Genomic DNA, 13,061 nt, shown 5'->3' with positions numbered 1-13,061 from the left:
AAACGACAGAATAATGTCACTAACCCTTGTTTGTCAGCTCGCTCTGCTATGTGTTTTCATCATAAAGGCTCAGACAGTGTAACATACAAATTTAGCTGTGGCTAGCTGACCGTGTTCTTACAAATGACGGCTCACTTGACCAGTTCTATGTCTGTGCATGCTGCAAACTGAAAACTTGCTGCAAAAGTGTAGGTCAAGCTTCCACATGAAACGGCTGCAGCTCACTGAAGGAAGCCATCTCTTGTTCATGTGTGCATGTAGAGTCGACCTCTGTCTGCCTGACTGATCAACCAATAGGCGGGAAGTTTACCTCTTAAGACGCAGCCCCTCCTCATTCCAAAGAGCAGACAAATAAAAACCTTTGGGGAAATAATAGGTAAAAATGCAAAGAAAGAATAAAACAGACAAAAATATTAAACAAACACATAAATACATTTGACAAAAGTAATTAATAAATAGTTGAAGATTATAAAGTACATTAAATAAATAAGGTAACTTATACAAAGATGAATAAATAAAGAAATTAAAGAAATTATCAATATCGACATTTTTTTTTTTATTTTGGTGCATTGAATAGGATTTTATTTATTTAGCATTTTTTAACTTCTGTATTAATTTTCAATTGTGGCAGACACGGCCCACCTTATTTACATGTATGTATATAATAACTACATTTTATTTTATTAACTTGATGCCTTAGGTGACCTGCCTTTTTAAATAAAAAAGTAAACAACAGTTATGAGATTTTCATGTTTATATTATTTGTTTTATTTAAACACACAATGCGAAAGGTGAAAAACACATATCATAGCACACACGATATCCTGTATGAAAGAAGGAAATGCATTTACTCTAACCACCAACACCAGAAAATATCTAGATACCCAAGGAGTAATGCCACACCTATTAGTGTACTTCTGAGAAAAACATTCTGCCAATATTTTGTTAACTCCACTTATATCAGCCTAATCCCCATAATGTTGCATGGACAGAAAGCTGAACAAGAAAATGTATCCTTCATATAAATGTCATTAATAAACATACAAAATCATATTTATTTAACTATGTATTGTATATAATTAATGAGTCAAGGAGCTGGGGGGGCGTGACAGTAGGTCTATGCATTATTAGCATGCTCCACTACGTGACGCCAGTGCTGGTGTTTACAGTCTGTGATGATGCTGGGCAGAGTCAGTCGAAACAAAGTTAAAAGCTGACGGGGACTTCCATGTTTCAGTGTTTGTGCAACCTTGACATGTCTTTGGAATCTGAAATGTCCAGAGGAAATATTTTGGATTCAAAAAGCACAAGGAAACAGGTTTTGAGGTGAAAGTAAGTAGCCTTTTATGATCCTGTGTGTTTCCGTCGGTGAGGTCGGACAGGCTGGTTGGTGTGTTGGTTGCTGTTCGTGCGAGTTTTGTTTTTACTGTCATGTTGTTTTCACGAAGTGCGCAGCAGTTAAACCACGTCCACGTCAGTCTTTGGTGCAAACTTTTGACCACAAGATAAACGACATAACCTAATAACTCCGATATAATTATTTAATAAGAAGTCTGCTCACGGTAGCCCTAGAGAAAGCCTATTGTAATGCTCAAGTGTTTGTAAACATTCTTTAGTGCCTTCCTGCTCATGCGCAGTCTGACCGCAGTGTGGTTGTGGTAAACGTAAAACCATAAACCATAGCAAAAACATTGAACCATGTGTTTTAAAAGTCACGTTTTTTCTCGGCTGTGCTACAAATAAAACGTTGTTTCAACAGCATTCCGACTTTTATCCAAAAACAAACGTGTTATATGCATCGCATTAGAAAAGGACATAATAATACTACATACTTACATAGGGACAGATAACGTACAGGCCATAAATATACTCTACAAGGTTACGAGGTCGATTTATTTGTCATTTTTACAGCACAGGTTTTGAGATGACGTTTGTAGTTCCCTTTGTGCTACCCACCCGAAAAGCAAATTTTATGTAGAAAAAATAAAATAAGATTATATACTGAAATAAAATAGCCTACTTTATGTAATGTAGCCTATCTAAAATTATAAAACAGGTAGAAAATAATCAAATAACTGATAAATATCTGATACCATGCTTACATATGTCCTTTTATTTAATTTTCAATAATTTATAATCCATTCCACATCAACTTTACTACTAGTATAATTATTACTATTCATCATTTCACTTATGTTAATACTTTAAAATTTGTCGACATTATTTATATTTGTCGACATTTGTTTATATTTAATGAAGTATTTCTGATTATGATTTCCAAAACTCTTGAAAAGTGTTTTGGCTTCTAATGGTTGTGTTTCAGCAGCAGCAGCAGTAGAAATGTCTGAGAAGAAGAAGATGAGAGAAGCCATCCACCTCTACCTCCAGCTCTGCCTCTTTGACATCTGAACAGCCAGTCAGCTCCTGCAGTGAGCCCCCAAACAGGTAATGTGATGTCATGACCATCACAAGACCCTGGTGAGGACGCCGAGCACAGATGAGCTTCCCTGGATGTACTGCAAAATTATCTGAAACGGCAGTGAAGATGACTTATGGTAGTGAAATTAATATTCAGCTCACAGGCAACAGCTCTTGTGGACATTCCTGCCATCAGCATGTGAATTACACACTCACTCAAAACTTGTGACGTCTGTGGCATTGTGTTGCGTGACAAAACTGCAAGTTGCCTTTTATTGTGACCAGACAACGCACACCTGCGTCATACTCATGCTGTTTAATTATCTTCATATGCCACATAGTAGGTGGATGGATTACCTTGAGAAAGGAGAAGTGCTCACTGACAGACTTTTAACAAATATGCAAACAAAATTTGACAGATATAAACATTTTGTGTGCAAAGAAGATCTTTACTTTTTACTGTTGTATTTTTATTTTTGTTGAGTGTATCTATATACATATATAACTTTCTTAAACTTTTGTGGCGTGGAGTAAGAGTGCAGGCTATTGACGCTGTTTTCTGATAGCCAGGTATATGTACGTGAGGTGCGCATAATTACAATCCTTCAACTTTGAACAGTGTAATATTGTCATATTGTTCATAATAGAGAAAAAAGCTGTATTGAGGTACTATATAAATAACTGTATGGAGTAGATATGAAACACAAACTCTATACAGAATACAGTGCAGGTATATGTATAAAAGTAACGCTATGTACAGAATAAACAGTTGGAAGTAAATGAATACAGTGTATACACTATAGGTCAGATCACAGTACCACTGTCTAAGTACAGCCTCCTATAGTCACCAGCATGGCTGTAGGCTCTCATATTTAGCAGTGTCTGGACCTTTTTAAGTTTATAAATCTTTTCTCCTAACAGTTCACAGATGGGTGAAGCCGAGTCCTCGAGTCCCAGTTGTGTCTCTTTAAAGAGTGATGCATCCATGTACCAGCCGATCAGCTTTGGTGATGAGAAGTTAAAACGGTAATCTATTACTTTGTCCAGTATTAATAAATACATACACGTGTGTAGGTTATAGACAGGGTGCGATTTGCGGGGGGGGGTTTGTATCCCTGCCACTGCTGAATAATTTTTATTGCCGTTGGGGACAAAATTCATCACCCCCTCAGAGTGATCAATGCCACTTCAATAGTGATCGGATCGATACGTGGTTTTGTAAGGGTTAAATTAATTAGAAAATGCGCTACTTTGGCTCTGATCCAGCTGCCTCTCTGTCTATAGGTAGGCTAATCACCAGGCTGAAGTCTTGCTTAATGTCCCGCCCATGGCACTGTCTGATTGGTTACAAGTCGCGAATAATAGCCTATCACACTCACGAGACATTTGCTCCGGTGAACAGCAGAGCTGTGTGTCGAAGGGAAGGCAGCCAATAATACTGACGCTGCAAAAAACTTCACAATCTAATGATCTGTTTCCATGATGACAAACAGCCCAGTGTGCCTTTTACACCAGGCAACATGCCTGAACACACAGCTTCAGGGTTTCAATTTTGATGACACTCTTGAAAGTGACGGCTTTTAATCATTCTCTCTCCCTTACCCTCCGTATTTATTAGGGTACGTTAATAATAAACACGGGGAGAAAACCTTTTTAAACTTTGCAATCAGTCCACAGTTCAAGAGAGGGTGGGTTATAGACATTTTCTTGGCTACTGAATAAGTTATACATACACTACCAGGGAAAAGCTTGGACACACTTAGAAATGTCCTTGTTTTTTAACAAATATTTTGTCCATTAAAAAAACATCACATTGATCAGAAATACAATACATGTAAACATTCTTAATGTTGTAAATGACTGTTGTTGCTGCAAACGGCTGCTTTGTTATGGCATATCTACAGAGGCCCATTATCAGAAACCATCAGCCCTGTGCTCCTAAAGTACATTGTGTTTATCAATCCAAGTTTATAATTTTAAAAGGCTAATTGCTCTAAGAACTTTTTTCCGTTCTTGTTCTGAGAAATTAAACTATTCCATGCAAGACACAGAAGATGCTGTGTACTACTCCCGTTACAGAACAGTGCAAACTGGATGTAACCAGAACAGAAAGAGCAGTGGGAGGCCGCGGTGCACAACTGAGCAAGAGGACAAATACATTAGAGGGTCTAAAGAAACAGACGCCTCATAGGTCCTCAACTGGCTTCACTACCAGTACCTGCAAAACAGCAGTCTAAACGTCAACAGTAAAGAGGCGACTCTGGAATACTTGCTTTCTAGGCAGAGTTGCAAAGAAAAAGTCATAAAAAGAAAAGATTAAGCACTAATCTTTATTAAAACTAATCTTTTCTTTTTATGGGCTGAGATAAGGTATGCAGAAACAACTGTCATTTACAACATTAACAATGTCTACACTGTCTTGCTGATCAATTCTGTGTTATTTTAATGGAAAAAATGTGCCTTTTATTTGTGTGTCCAAACTTTTCACTGGTAGTGTAATAAAATAAATTTTTCTCTTTTTACACTTGAGTAGGAAGTCCACTGCTCCCAGTCTTGTTTCGATGAAGAGTGATGCATCCATGTATCAGCCAATCAGCTTTGGTGTTAAAAGGACACAAAGGTAATTTTATTTAATGTATTCAGGAAAGAAAATATCTTGCATCTAAACACATATTAAGATTTGTTTATCAAAGATTTATAAGAGATTGATCAGATGAAACTATGTGTGACGGAGGTTCATTCACGTTGTGCATCTCTGACATCAGCATTATGCGCCTTCATATCTCTGTTATGCAGTTTAACAAATGTAGAGTGTCAAGAAGTCTAATAAAATGTAAAATTAATTTCATCACAAACATAAATAATAATGGAATCTGGAAAGACAACATGCAACTTTCAACAAATTTACATTTTACTTTACAGTTTTAGCAGCTGTTCTGTTCTGTCCTGTTTGTTTTTTTTTAAATTGCATTTCTAACAGAAGTTTTATTTGTCGTGTAATGGTACATGTAAATAGTTGTCCAGAACTGTAAAGAACCTTCGGTTCAGTACGTGGCGTCCTTTGTTTCGGTTATAATTACTGTTAATTTAGATCAAGGTCTTAGCACATATGGAACATACATTTTATCTAGTATTCTTTCTTTTATTTAACTCCCATTTGTTTTATTATTAGTCGTAGTATTAATAATAATAATGATGATGATGATAATAACAATCAGTCATCTGTGAAGCACTTTAAACTGCCCTAGAATAAAAGGTACTCCAAGCTCCATCCAGCCCACTGAACCATCTGCGACAGCATCTCTTGAATGCATCTATGACAGGGCATCTGAGCTGCTGTCACGTTCGGCTGTAATGACCTGGCCTATTTAACCATGCAAAAGCTGTAGTCGTTCAGATGTTATCTACTACACTTTGTAAAGAAAATGAATTGTAAATTAATAAATGAAAAAATTTTAACCCCTAGGTTTATACCAAAACAAACAGTGTTGTTAATGGCTTATGTTATTTGTGTTTTCCAAGTTTAATGTTTTCAGTTTACATTGTCACTTCAATTGTGCTGCATTTAAAATATGCCTGGCCTTCACTCTGAACTCTCCCTCAGACCAAAAGGCTTCATGCCACGGGGCAAACATTGTGAAACTGACAGTGTCATCAATTGTTCATCAGACGAGGCTCCCCCAGAGAACACGGTATCACCGTTACTGACTCACATCTGACAGCAATAATGTTTCATTTGTTTATCACCCATCAGCCAGCTGCCTGGAGAGCCGTCCAGCTGTTCAGTGTGTATGCAGGTTTTGAGGGATCCGGTCCATTTCAGCTGTGGACACTGGTCATGCAAACACTGTATCAGCTCAGACTGGGACCAGGATGATTCACCAGCAGACTACTGCTGCTCAAAGTGTGGAAAGAAACCCAGAAAAGATCACGAACAGCACACTGGTAACTTTACATATGTCCTCCATACATACCTTTAGTACTGCTGTTACTGCTACTACAACTAATGCTAGTAACAGATCAATACTTCATCATCACGGTTGGTCATCACGTATTAGTAATGTACCTTTAAGTCAATCAAGTTTCTCTCCCCAATTCTGATTATATAACTTTTGGTGGTTTCAGGTTCCAAATTGCATTCAGACTTTAAACTCTGACTAAGAACATATAATATATCAGAATAATAATAAATTGACATTAAAGACATTAAAGTCAAGATTTCGTGTTTGTTTGTGCTTTTTGCATGACCTAAATAAAATTATTTGATAACCACTCATTTGTTATTGGCATGTGTTTGATTGTTACAGGGACCAGCCCCGTTTTGAAAGCCAAGAAGAATCTTAAAGAAGCAATGCAAAATAAATTTACTTTGATATGTGAAGATGATGGGGAACCAGGGACCTCCCTGAACAAAATCTACTCAGAACTCATCATCAGGACTGGAGAGAGTGAAGGGCCACATGAAGAACATTCGTTCAGACACATTAAACATAAATTGGAACGACGATCATCTTCTAAAACGTTTATCAACCTCAGTGACATCTTCAAACCTCTGCCTGGCCAAGAGAAACCCCCCAGAACAGTCCTGACGAAGGGCGTTGCAGGCATTGGAAAATCATTCGCAGTGCAGAAATTTATTCTTGACTGGGCCGAGGAGAAAGAGAACCAGGACTTGGATTTTGTTTTCAGTCTCGCTTTCCGAGAGCTGAATTTGAGTTCAGGTAACAAAAGCTTGCACCAACTCCTGACTGAATTTCACCCTGCGCTCCACGATCTGAAAGATTCAGAGGATTTCATCAGAGCCAGAATCCTGGTGATCCTGGACGGCCTGGATGAAAGCAGACTTCAGCTGGACTTTGAGAACAAGCCGGTAACATCTGTCAGTGAAGTAACATCTGTGGGAAATCTCCTTGCAAACCTCATCCAGGGAAACCTTCTTCCTGAAGCTAACCTCTGGATAACATCCCGTCCAGCAGCAGCCAATCAGATCCCTGCAGAGTTTTTGGACATGGTGACGGAGATAAGAGGGTTCAGTGACCCACAGAAAGAGGAGTACTTCAGGAGGAGGTTTCATCAGGACTTGGGTCTTGCTGACAGGATCATTTCACACATTCGCTCTTCACAGAGTCTGGACCTCATGTGCCAGATCCCGATCTTCTGCTGGATTTCTGCCGTATTATTTCAGGAGAGCTTTGGGGGAGACGAGACAGCTGAAGTTCCTCAAACTCTAACAGAGATGATGGCACATTTCCTGTTTGCCCAGATGAAACGCAGAAGCAGAAAATATGACAAGAAGACTGAGAGAAACAAAGAGACACTTCTGAAAACTCACAAGGAATTTCTTCTGAAACTCGGCAAGCTCGCATTTGTTCATCTGCAGAAGAACAACCTCATCTTCTATGATGAAGACCTAGAAAAATGTGGGATTGACATAAAAGAGGCAGCCATCTACTCTGGACTTTGTAACACAGTTCTTAGGGAAGAAGACGTCTTTTCTCAGAAAAAGGTCTTCTTCTTTGTGCACCTGACCATACAGGAGTTCTTTGCAGCTCTTTTTGTCTATGACTGTTTCACAAACAAGAATACAAAAGAGCTCGGCGACTTCCTCGACCTGAAGGACAAAGAACATACTTTGCTTGATCTTCTAAAGATGACAGTTGTTAAAGTGTTGGAGAAGAAGAACGGCCACCTGGACTTCTTCCTGCGGTTCCTCCTTGGCCTCACGGTTGAACCCAACCGGAGAGTCCTTCAGGGTCTGCTGACATCGCCGGACCCAGGCCAAGATACAGACAAGAAAGTATTGACTCACCTCAAAGCCATCCGAAGGAAGACCCTCTCTCCAGACAGTTGCATCAACCTCTTCCAGACCATGGTGGAGATGAGAGATCACAAAGTCAAAGATGAGATTCAGGAATATCTGACATTGTCAGATGGTTCAAAAACAGAGCTGACTCCCCTGCACTGCTCTGCACTGGCCTACATGCTGCAGGTATCGAAGAATGATCTGGATGTGTTGGACTTGAAGAGTTACAACACATCAGATGAAGGCAGGAGGAGGCTGATACCAGCTGTGAGGAGCAGCAGAAAGGCCATGTAAGTTTAATTTCTCTGTAATATGTCAAATAATCAGGTGCTTATTTAATTTACTCTGTGTAGTCTAAGTTGATCTTCTTCTCAGACGGCATACATTCCCAAGAAGCTCCACTAATGAGATTGTTATGGCAGCCTGTATGTTGCCTGGTGATAGGTCCAATGAAAATGACATGATTTTTCTTTACAATCCTATTATCCACCCTCAGACTAGCAGACTGCAAAGTGACTGAAGAGTGGGTTGAACATCTGGCTTTTGGTCTCAAGTTCCCCTACTCACCTCTAAGAGATCTGGATCTGAGCAACAATGACCTGAAAGATTCAGGAGTGAAGCTGCTCTGTGATGGACTGTCGAGTCAATGCTGCAGACTGGAAATAATGAGGTATTTATTAGACGTTCATATACCAGCAACCCTGCTCATCATTTTTAGCAAACCTTCTTTACATTCATTCAGAGATGCAAGAAGAACTTTGAGTGATGTTGCTCTGAAAAGACATCTCACATCTGGATGCTAATGAACACAAACACTGTGTTTTCTCAGGTTGTCTGGTTGTCTGGTCACAGAGAAGGCTGTAGTCATCTGGCCTCGGCTCTACGGTCCAACCCCTCCCATCTGAAAGAGCTGGACCTGAGCTACAACAATCCAGGAGACTCAGGAGAGAAGCTGCTCTCTGAGCTGAGGGACGATCCACAATACAAGCTCAACACACTCAAGTAATTAAAATGCTGGAGTAGTAGATTTTTTACTCGTCCACTGATCTGAAAGAAAAGTGCTGCTCAGCTCCCTCCACTATAGAGAGATGGAGTGTACTGCCTACCATAAAACTAGATTGTAGATAAGAGTTTTAAACTAAAGTCACACTGCAAGAATAAAAACATATTTTAACAGATATGCAGTAAATGAGCTCAATGGATTCTACTTCTGACATTTAGATTCACGTCAAGATAATCAAGAGTACCATCAGATACTTGCATTATAGGCACTAACAATAGATTATATAGATATAGATTTACAACAGACACATCTGTACCTCTGATATTCTGAGATCAGCACAGTGTCAGGTAAATGGTTCTTTGAAAGTTTTAATCCTCATTTTTCTCCACAGTGTTGAACATGGTGGAAGTCACCGGATGAAACCAGGATTCAAGAAATGTAAGTATCTGAAATCCCGAAGAGTTGATGAATCTTCTGACCACAATGACAAATAGCAAATTTTTATTTCATTTAATTTAAGTGAATTTCTGTTTTCTGTACTTTTTGCCCATTACATCAATAGAGCTACATAAATAAAAGTACTGCAGGCTAGTGAACAATGAGGACAGGTTACACTAAGATTAGAACAAAAATGAAAAATATCCTCTGATTGGAATAATTGAAGTGATGAACTCACATTATCTGTTGACTTGTGTTACTTTGTTAATAGTAGAGGCAAAACAGGACCATCAAACTCATCGTGGATGTCTTTTAGTGTGAAATAAAATATTTCTCACTGAGGCGTTAATAATGACAATTCTTCTGCAGGGAAGGAACTCTGAACCAGAAATATGACTTCATTTGTGTCTCATTGGAGTGATGCCCAGCAGTATTGGCTACAAGTTATATTATTACAGTCTATGTTCCTGAAGTAAAGTGTTTTCTTACCTCCAGATGCCCGTGAGCTCACTTGGGATCCCAACACAGCCCACAAGAACCTCCTTCTCTCTGAAGGGAACAGAAAGGTGACCTGGGTGGAAGAGGAGCAGCCACATCATCATCACCAAGAAAGGTTTGATCAGTGCCAACGGGTGCTGTGTGAACAGGGTCTAGACGGACGCTGCTACTGGGAGGTCGAGGTGTTGGAGCCCTTCAACATCGGGTTAACGTACAGAACCATTGGCAGGAGAGGGGAAGTGGATGATTGTAAGCTGGGACGCAACGACAAGTCTTGGTGTCTGTTTTGCTCTGAAAATGGTTGTTATGTTTTGCACAACAACAAGAGTATCACTGTATCGTCTCTGTGCTGTCGCTCCAGTCGAGTGGGAGTGTATCTGGATTGTCCGGCTGGCACTCTGTCCTTCTACAGAGTTTCCTCTGACAGTAGAGTCTGCCTCCACACCTTCAAAACAGAGTTCACTGAGCTGCTCTATCCTGCTGTTGAACTTCACATTCAGTCCTCTGCATCATTCTGTCAGCTAACATGAACTTTCACTGCATTCACAAGAGCAACACGGGTGAAGAATTGCTCATGGACAGTGAGGTCATCTCCTATAAAATCAGGAGACGTTCTTAGCAATATTTTTAGCAATCTAGACTTTTAGAAAACACACAGAGTTAACCGCTCTTATCTGTTGGTATCATGTCTAAGCAGGTTTATCTCTGCAAAAGAAGGAATATCGATGGAGAAAGATGGGAAGAAGGTATAAGATATAAAGATGATTGACACACCAGCAGGCTGTAAACTTTGAATACAACAGGGAGTTTGAAGCAGCCCCAGGGGTCGTGGTCATCACTCTTCAACCCCCAGGTATTAAGTTTAAAAGGTTTAGCTGCGAAACTCATAATTTTAAAGTATTTATAGATTAACAAAGTCAGTAATCATGGTCAATGATGAATACATTTAGTTGCTCCGCATACTTGACAACCTCCAGAGGTCTAATAATAATAATAATTTAAACCAGGTATCTGATAATCTTTCCCCAGAAAGTTGTTTTTCATTGCATTCTAGTGAATTTATGGAGTAATCTGGAGGGTTAAATGTACAAGCAGGTGTTGAATTGTGTTAACATACATCTATTAACAGATGCTATTGTGATTTGATTTTCACAGTTGAAGCATTCATCTAGTTTGGGAACTGAGGGGAGGATTTTAATAACCAATTGTTCATTTCTACATGCTTATAAAATATTCTAAAATATTCTCAACTTAAAAGCAACACATTATGATCATAATTTCTATCATGCTTTGTTTAATCATTAAGGTAATAATTTAAAATGGTACATATATATGAGAAAAAGCTGTCTTACTTTCTGCACTTTTAACCCAGAATCTGACTGAACATCACATGCTGCCGTTTTCAAGTAAGAATATAAGCGATTGCATAAATATGGACAATGTTTATTACATTATCACAGATAATGTTCCATTATCATCTTCAATCACGATGTATAAGAAATGAATTGAAATATGAAATATATGTATATTTTAAGAAGTCTCATACAGTTTTCCTGCTTTAGTTTTTGAGGAGCTGTTGCATCTGTATATATTTGTATAAACTGCTGACTGTCCAGTATAATCTCCTTAAAACACCTATGTTTCTGTACCACACTTTATACTCTACTTTGAATTAAAAAGCATTAAGATAAGCTATTGTATTAAAATGCTTGAGAGTGACATAATAGAAAACTGGAGAAAATAGAAAAAACTGTTTGTAGGCCCTGCCTTCAGCTAACAAAGCTCACAGCTCAATATAAAGACAAACATCAGCTTCAATCTTCAGCTATCGTCAGCTTTAATTAAAACATGTTGGTGTCATATCAGCCTCCATGAGCTGCGTTAGCTTTGACTTTGGACAGCAGCATCATGTATTATGTTTAACTTGTTTCCATTTGAGTGTCCTGAATATTGCAGGTTTGTGTCGTGTTTGTTAAAGTTGTTTTAACTTTTGTAGCAGACTGTTGGTTTTTTAGCCATGTTAGCAGCAGGACTGTAGGGATGCCAATGTCCACCTCTTTTGTCCAGACTGAAATATCTCAAAACACATTTTTGTTGACATGCATGTTCCCCTCTGGATGAATTGTAGAAACTTGTGATCATCTGACTTTTCATGCAGCTCCACCATGTAGTTTCTGCTCATTTCTAAACGTTAGCACATTAATATGCTTAACTAAGATGGTGAACATCACACCTGCTAAACATCAGCGCTTTGAGAATGTCGCTGATATTAGCATTTAGCTCAAAGCCTCACAGAGCGACTAGCGTGGCTGTAGTCTTGTTAATTTACCTTAAAATGAGGTACGCAACTTCTGACATAGCAATTGAAAGTTGCTTTGGATAAAAGCATCTGCTAAATGAGTAAATATAAAAATAGGTTTATTATATTAAAATTAATATTTCTAATTTACACTCATGTAAAATAAAAATAAAGAGTAATAAACATCTGAAAACTGTATGTCACCTCCTGAAGTTACAGCTCACAGCTCAATTTAAAGATAAAGATCTGGTGGCTCCACATAACTGCAACATCCACATTTTAAACCATTATTGCATGCCGTACCTCCTTCTTCTTCTCCCCCCATGTTTCCTGTCTCTCTCTACTGGCTGTCAAATAAATAATCTGTAAAAGAAACATGGTGGAACCAGCATCAGATTTCAGCAGCTCATATCAGCTGATCTGTTTTGACTTTGTATTATGTTTAAATTGTGGGTATTCACGTGTGCTTAATTCTGTAGGTTTGTGTTATAACCACTGTATATGTAATGTAATTTGTATTTCTTGTTTTACCTGTTTTTGTGTTTATCTCCAAACATTTCCAAACATTTTGAGTTTGCACTTCATAGATGGTATTAATATCA

The 13,061-nt window shown here is 38.5% G+C and overlaps 1 pseudogene; it reads left to right on the top strand.

Annotated features, from left to right (window-relative positions):
* Positions 1–2,163: 2,163 nt before the first annotated feature.
* LOC119900141 lies at positions 2,164–11,851 on the top strand (annotated as a pseudogene).
* The last annotated feature ends 1,210 nt before the right edge of the window (positions 11,852–13,061 follow it).

The sequence above is a fragment of the Micropterus salmoides genome, unplaced genomic scaffold, assembly GCF_014851395.1.
Source record: "Micropterus salmoides isolate LMB-PRFRI ecotype aquatic unplaced genomic scaffold, ASM1485139v1 Ms_hic_scaffold_1271, whole genome shotgun sequence".
Classification (NCBI taxonomy): domain Eukaryota; kingdom Metazoa; phylum Chordata; class Actinopteri; order Centrarchiformes; family Centrarchidae; genus Micropterus; species Micropterus salmoides.
Note: the sequence above shows the minus strand (reverse complement) of the source record. Positions and strands in the feature narration are given on the sequence as shown.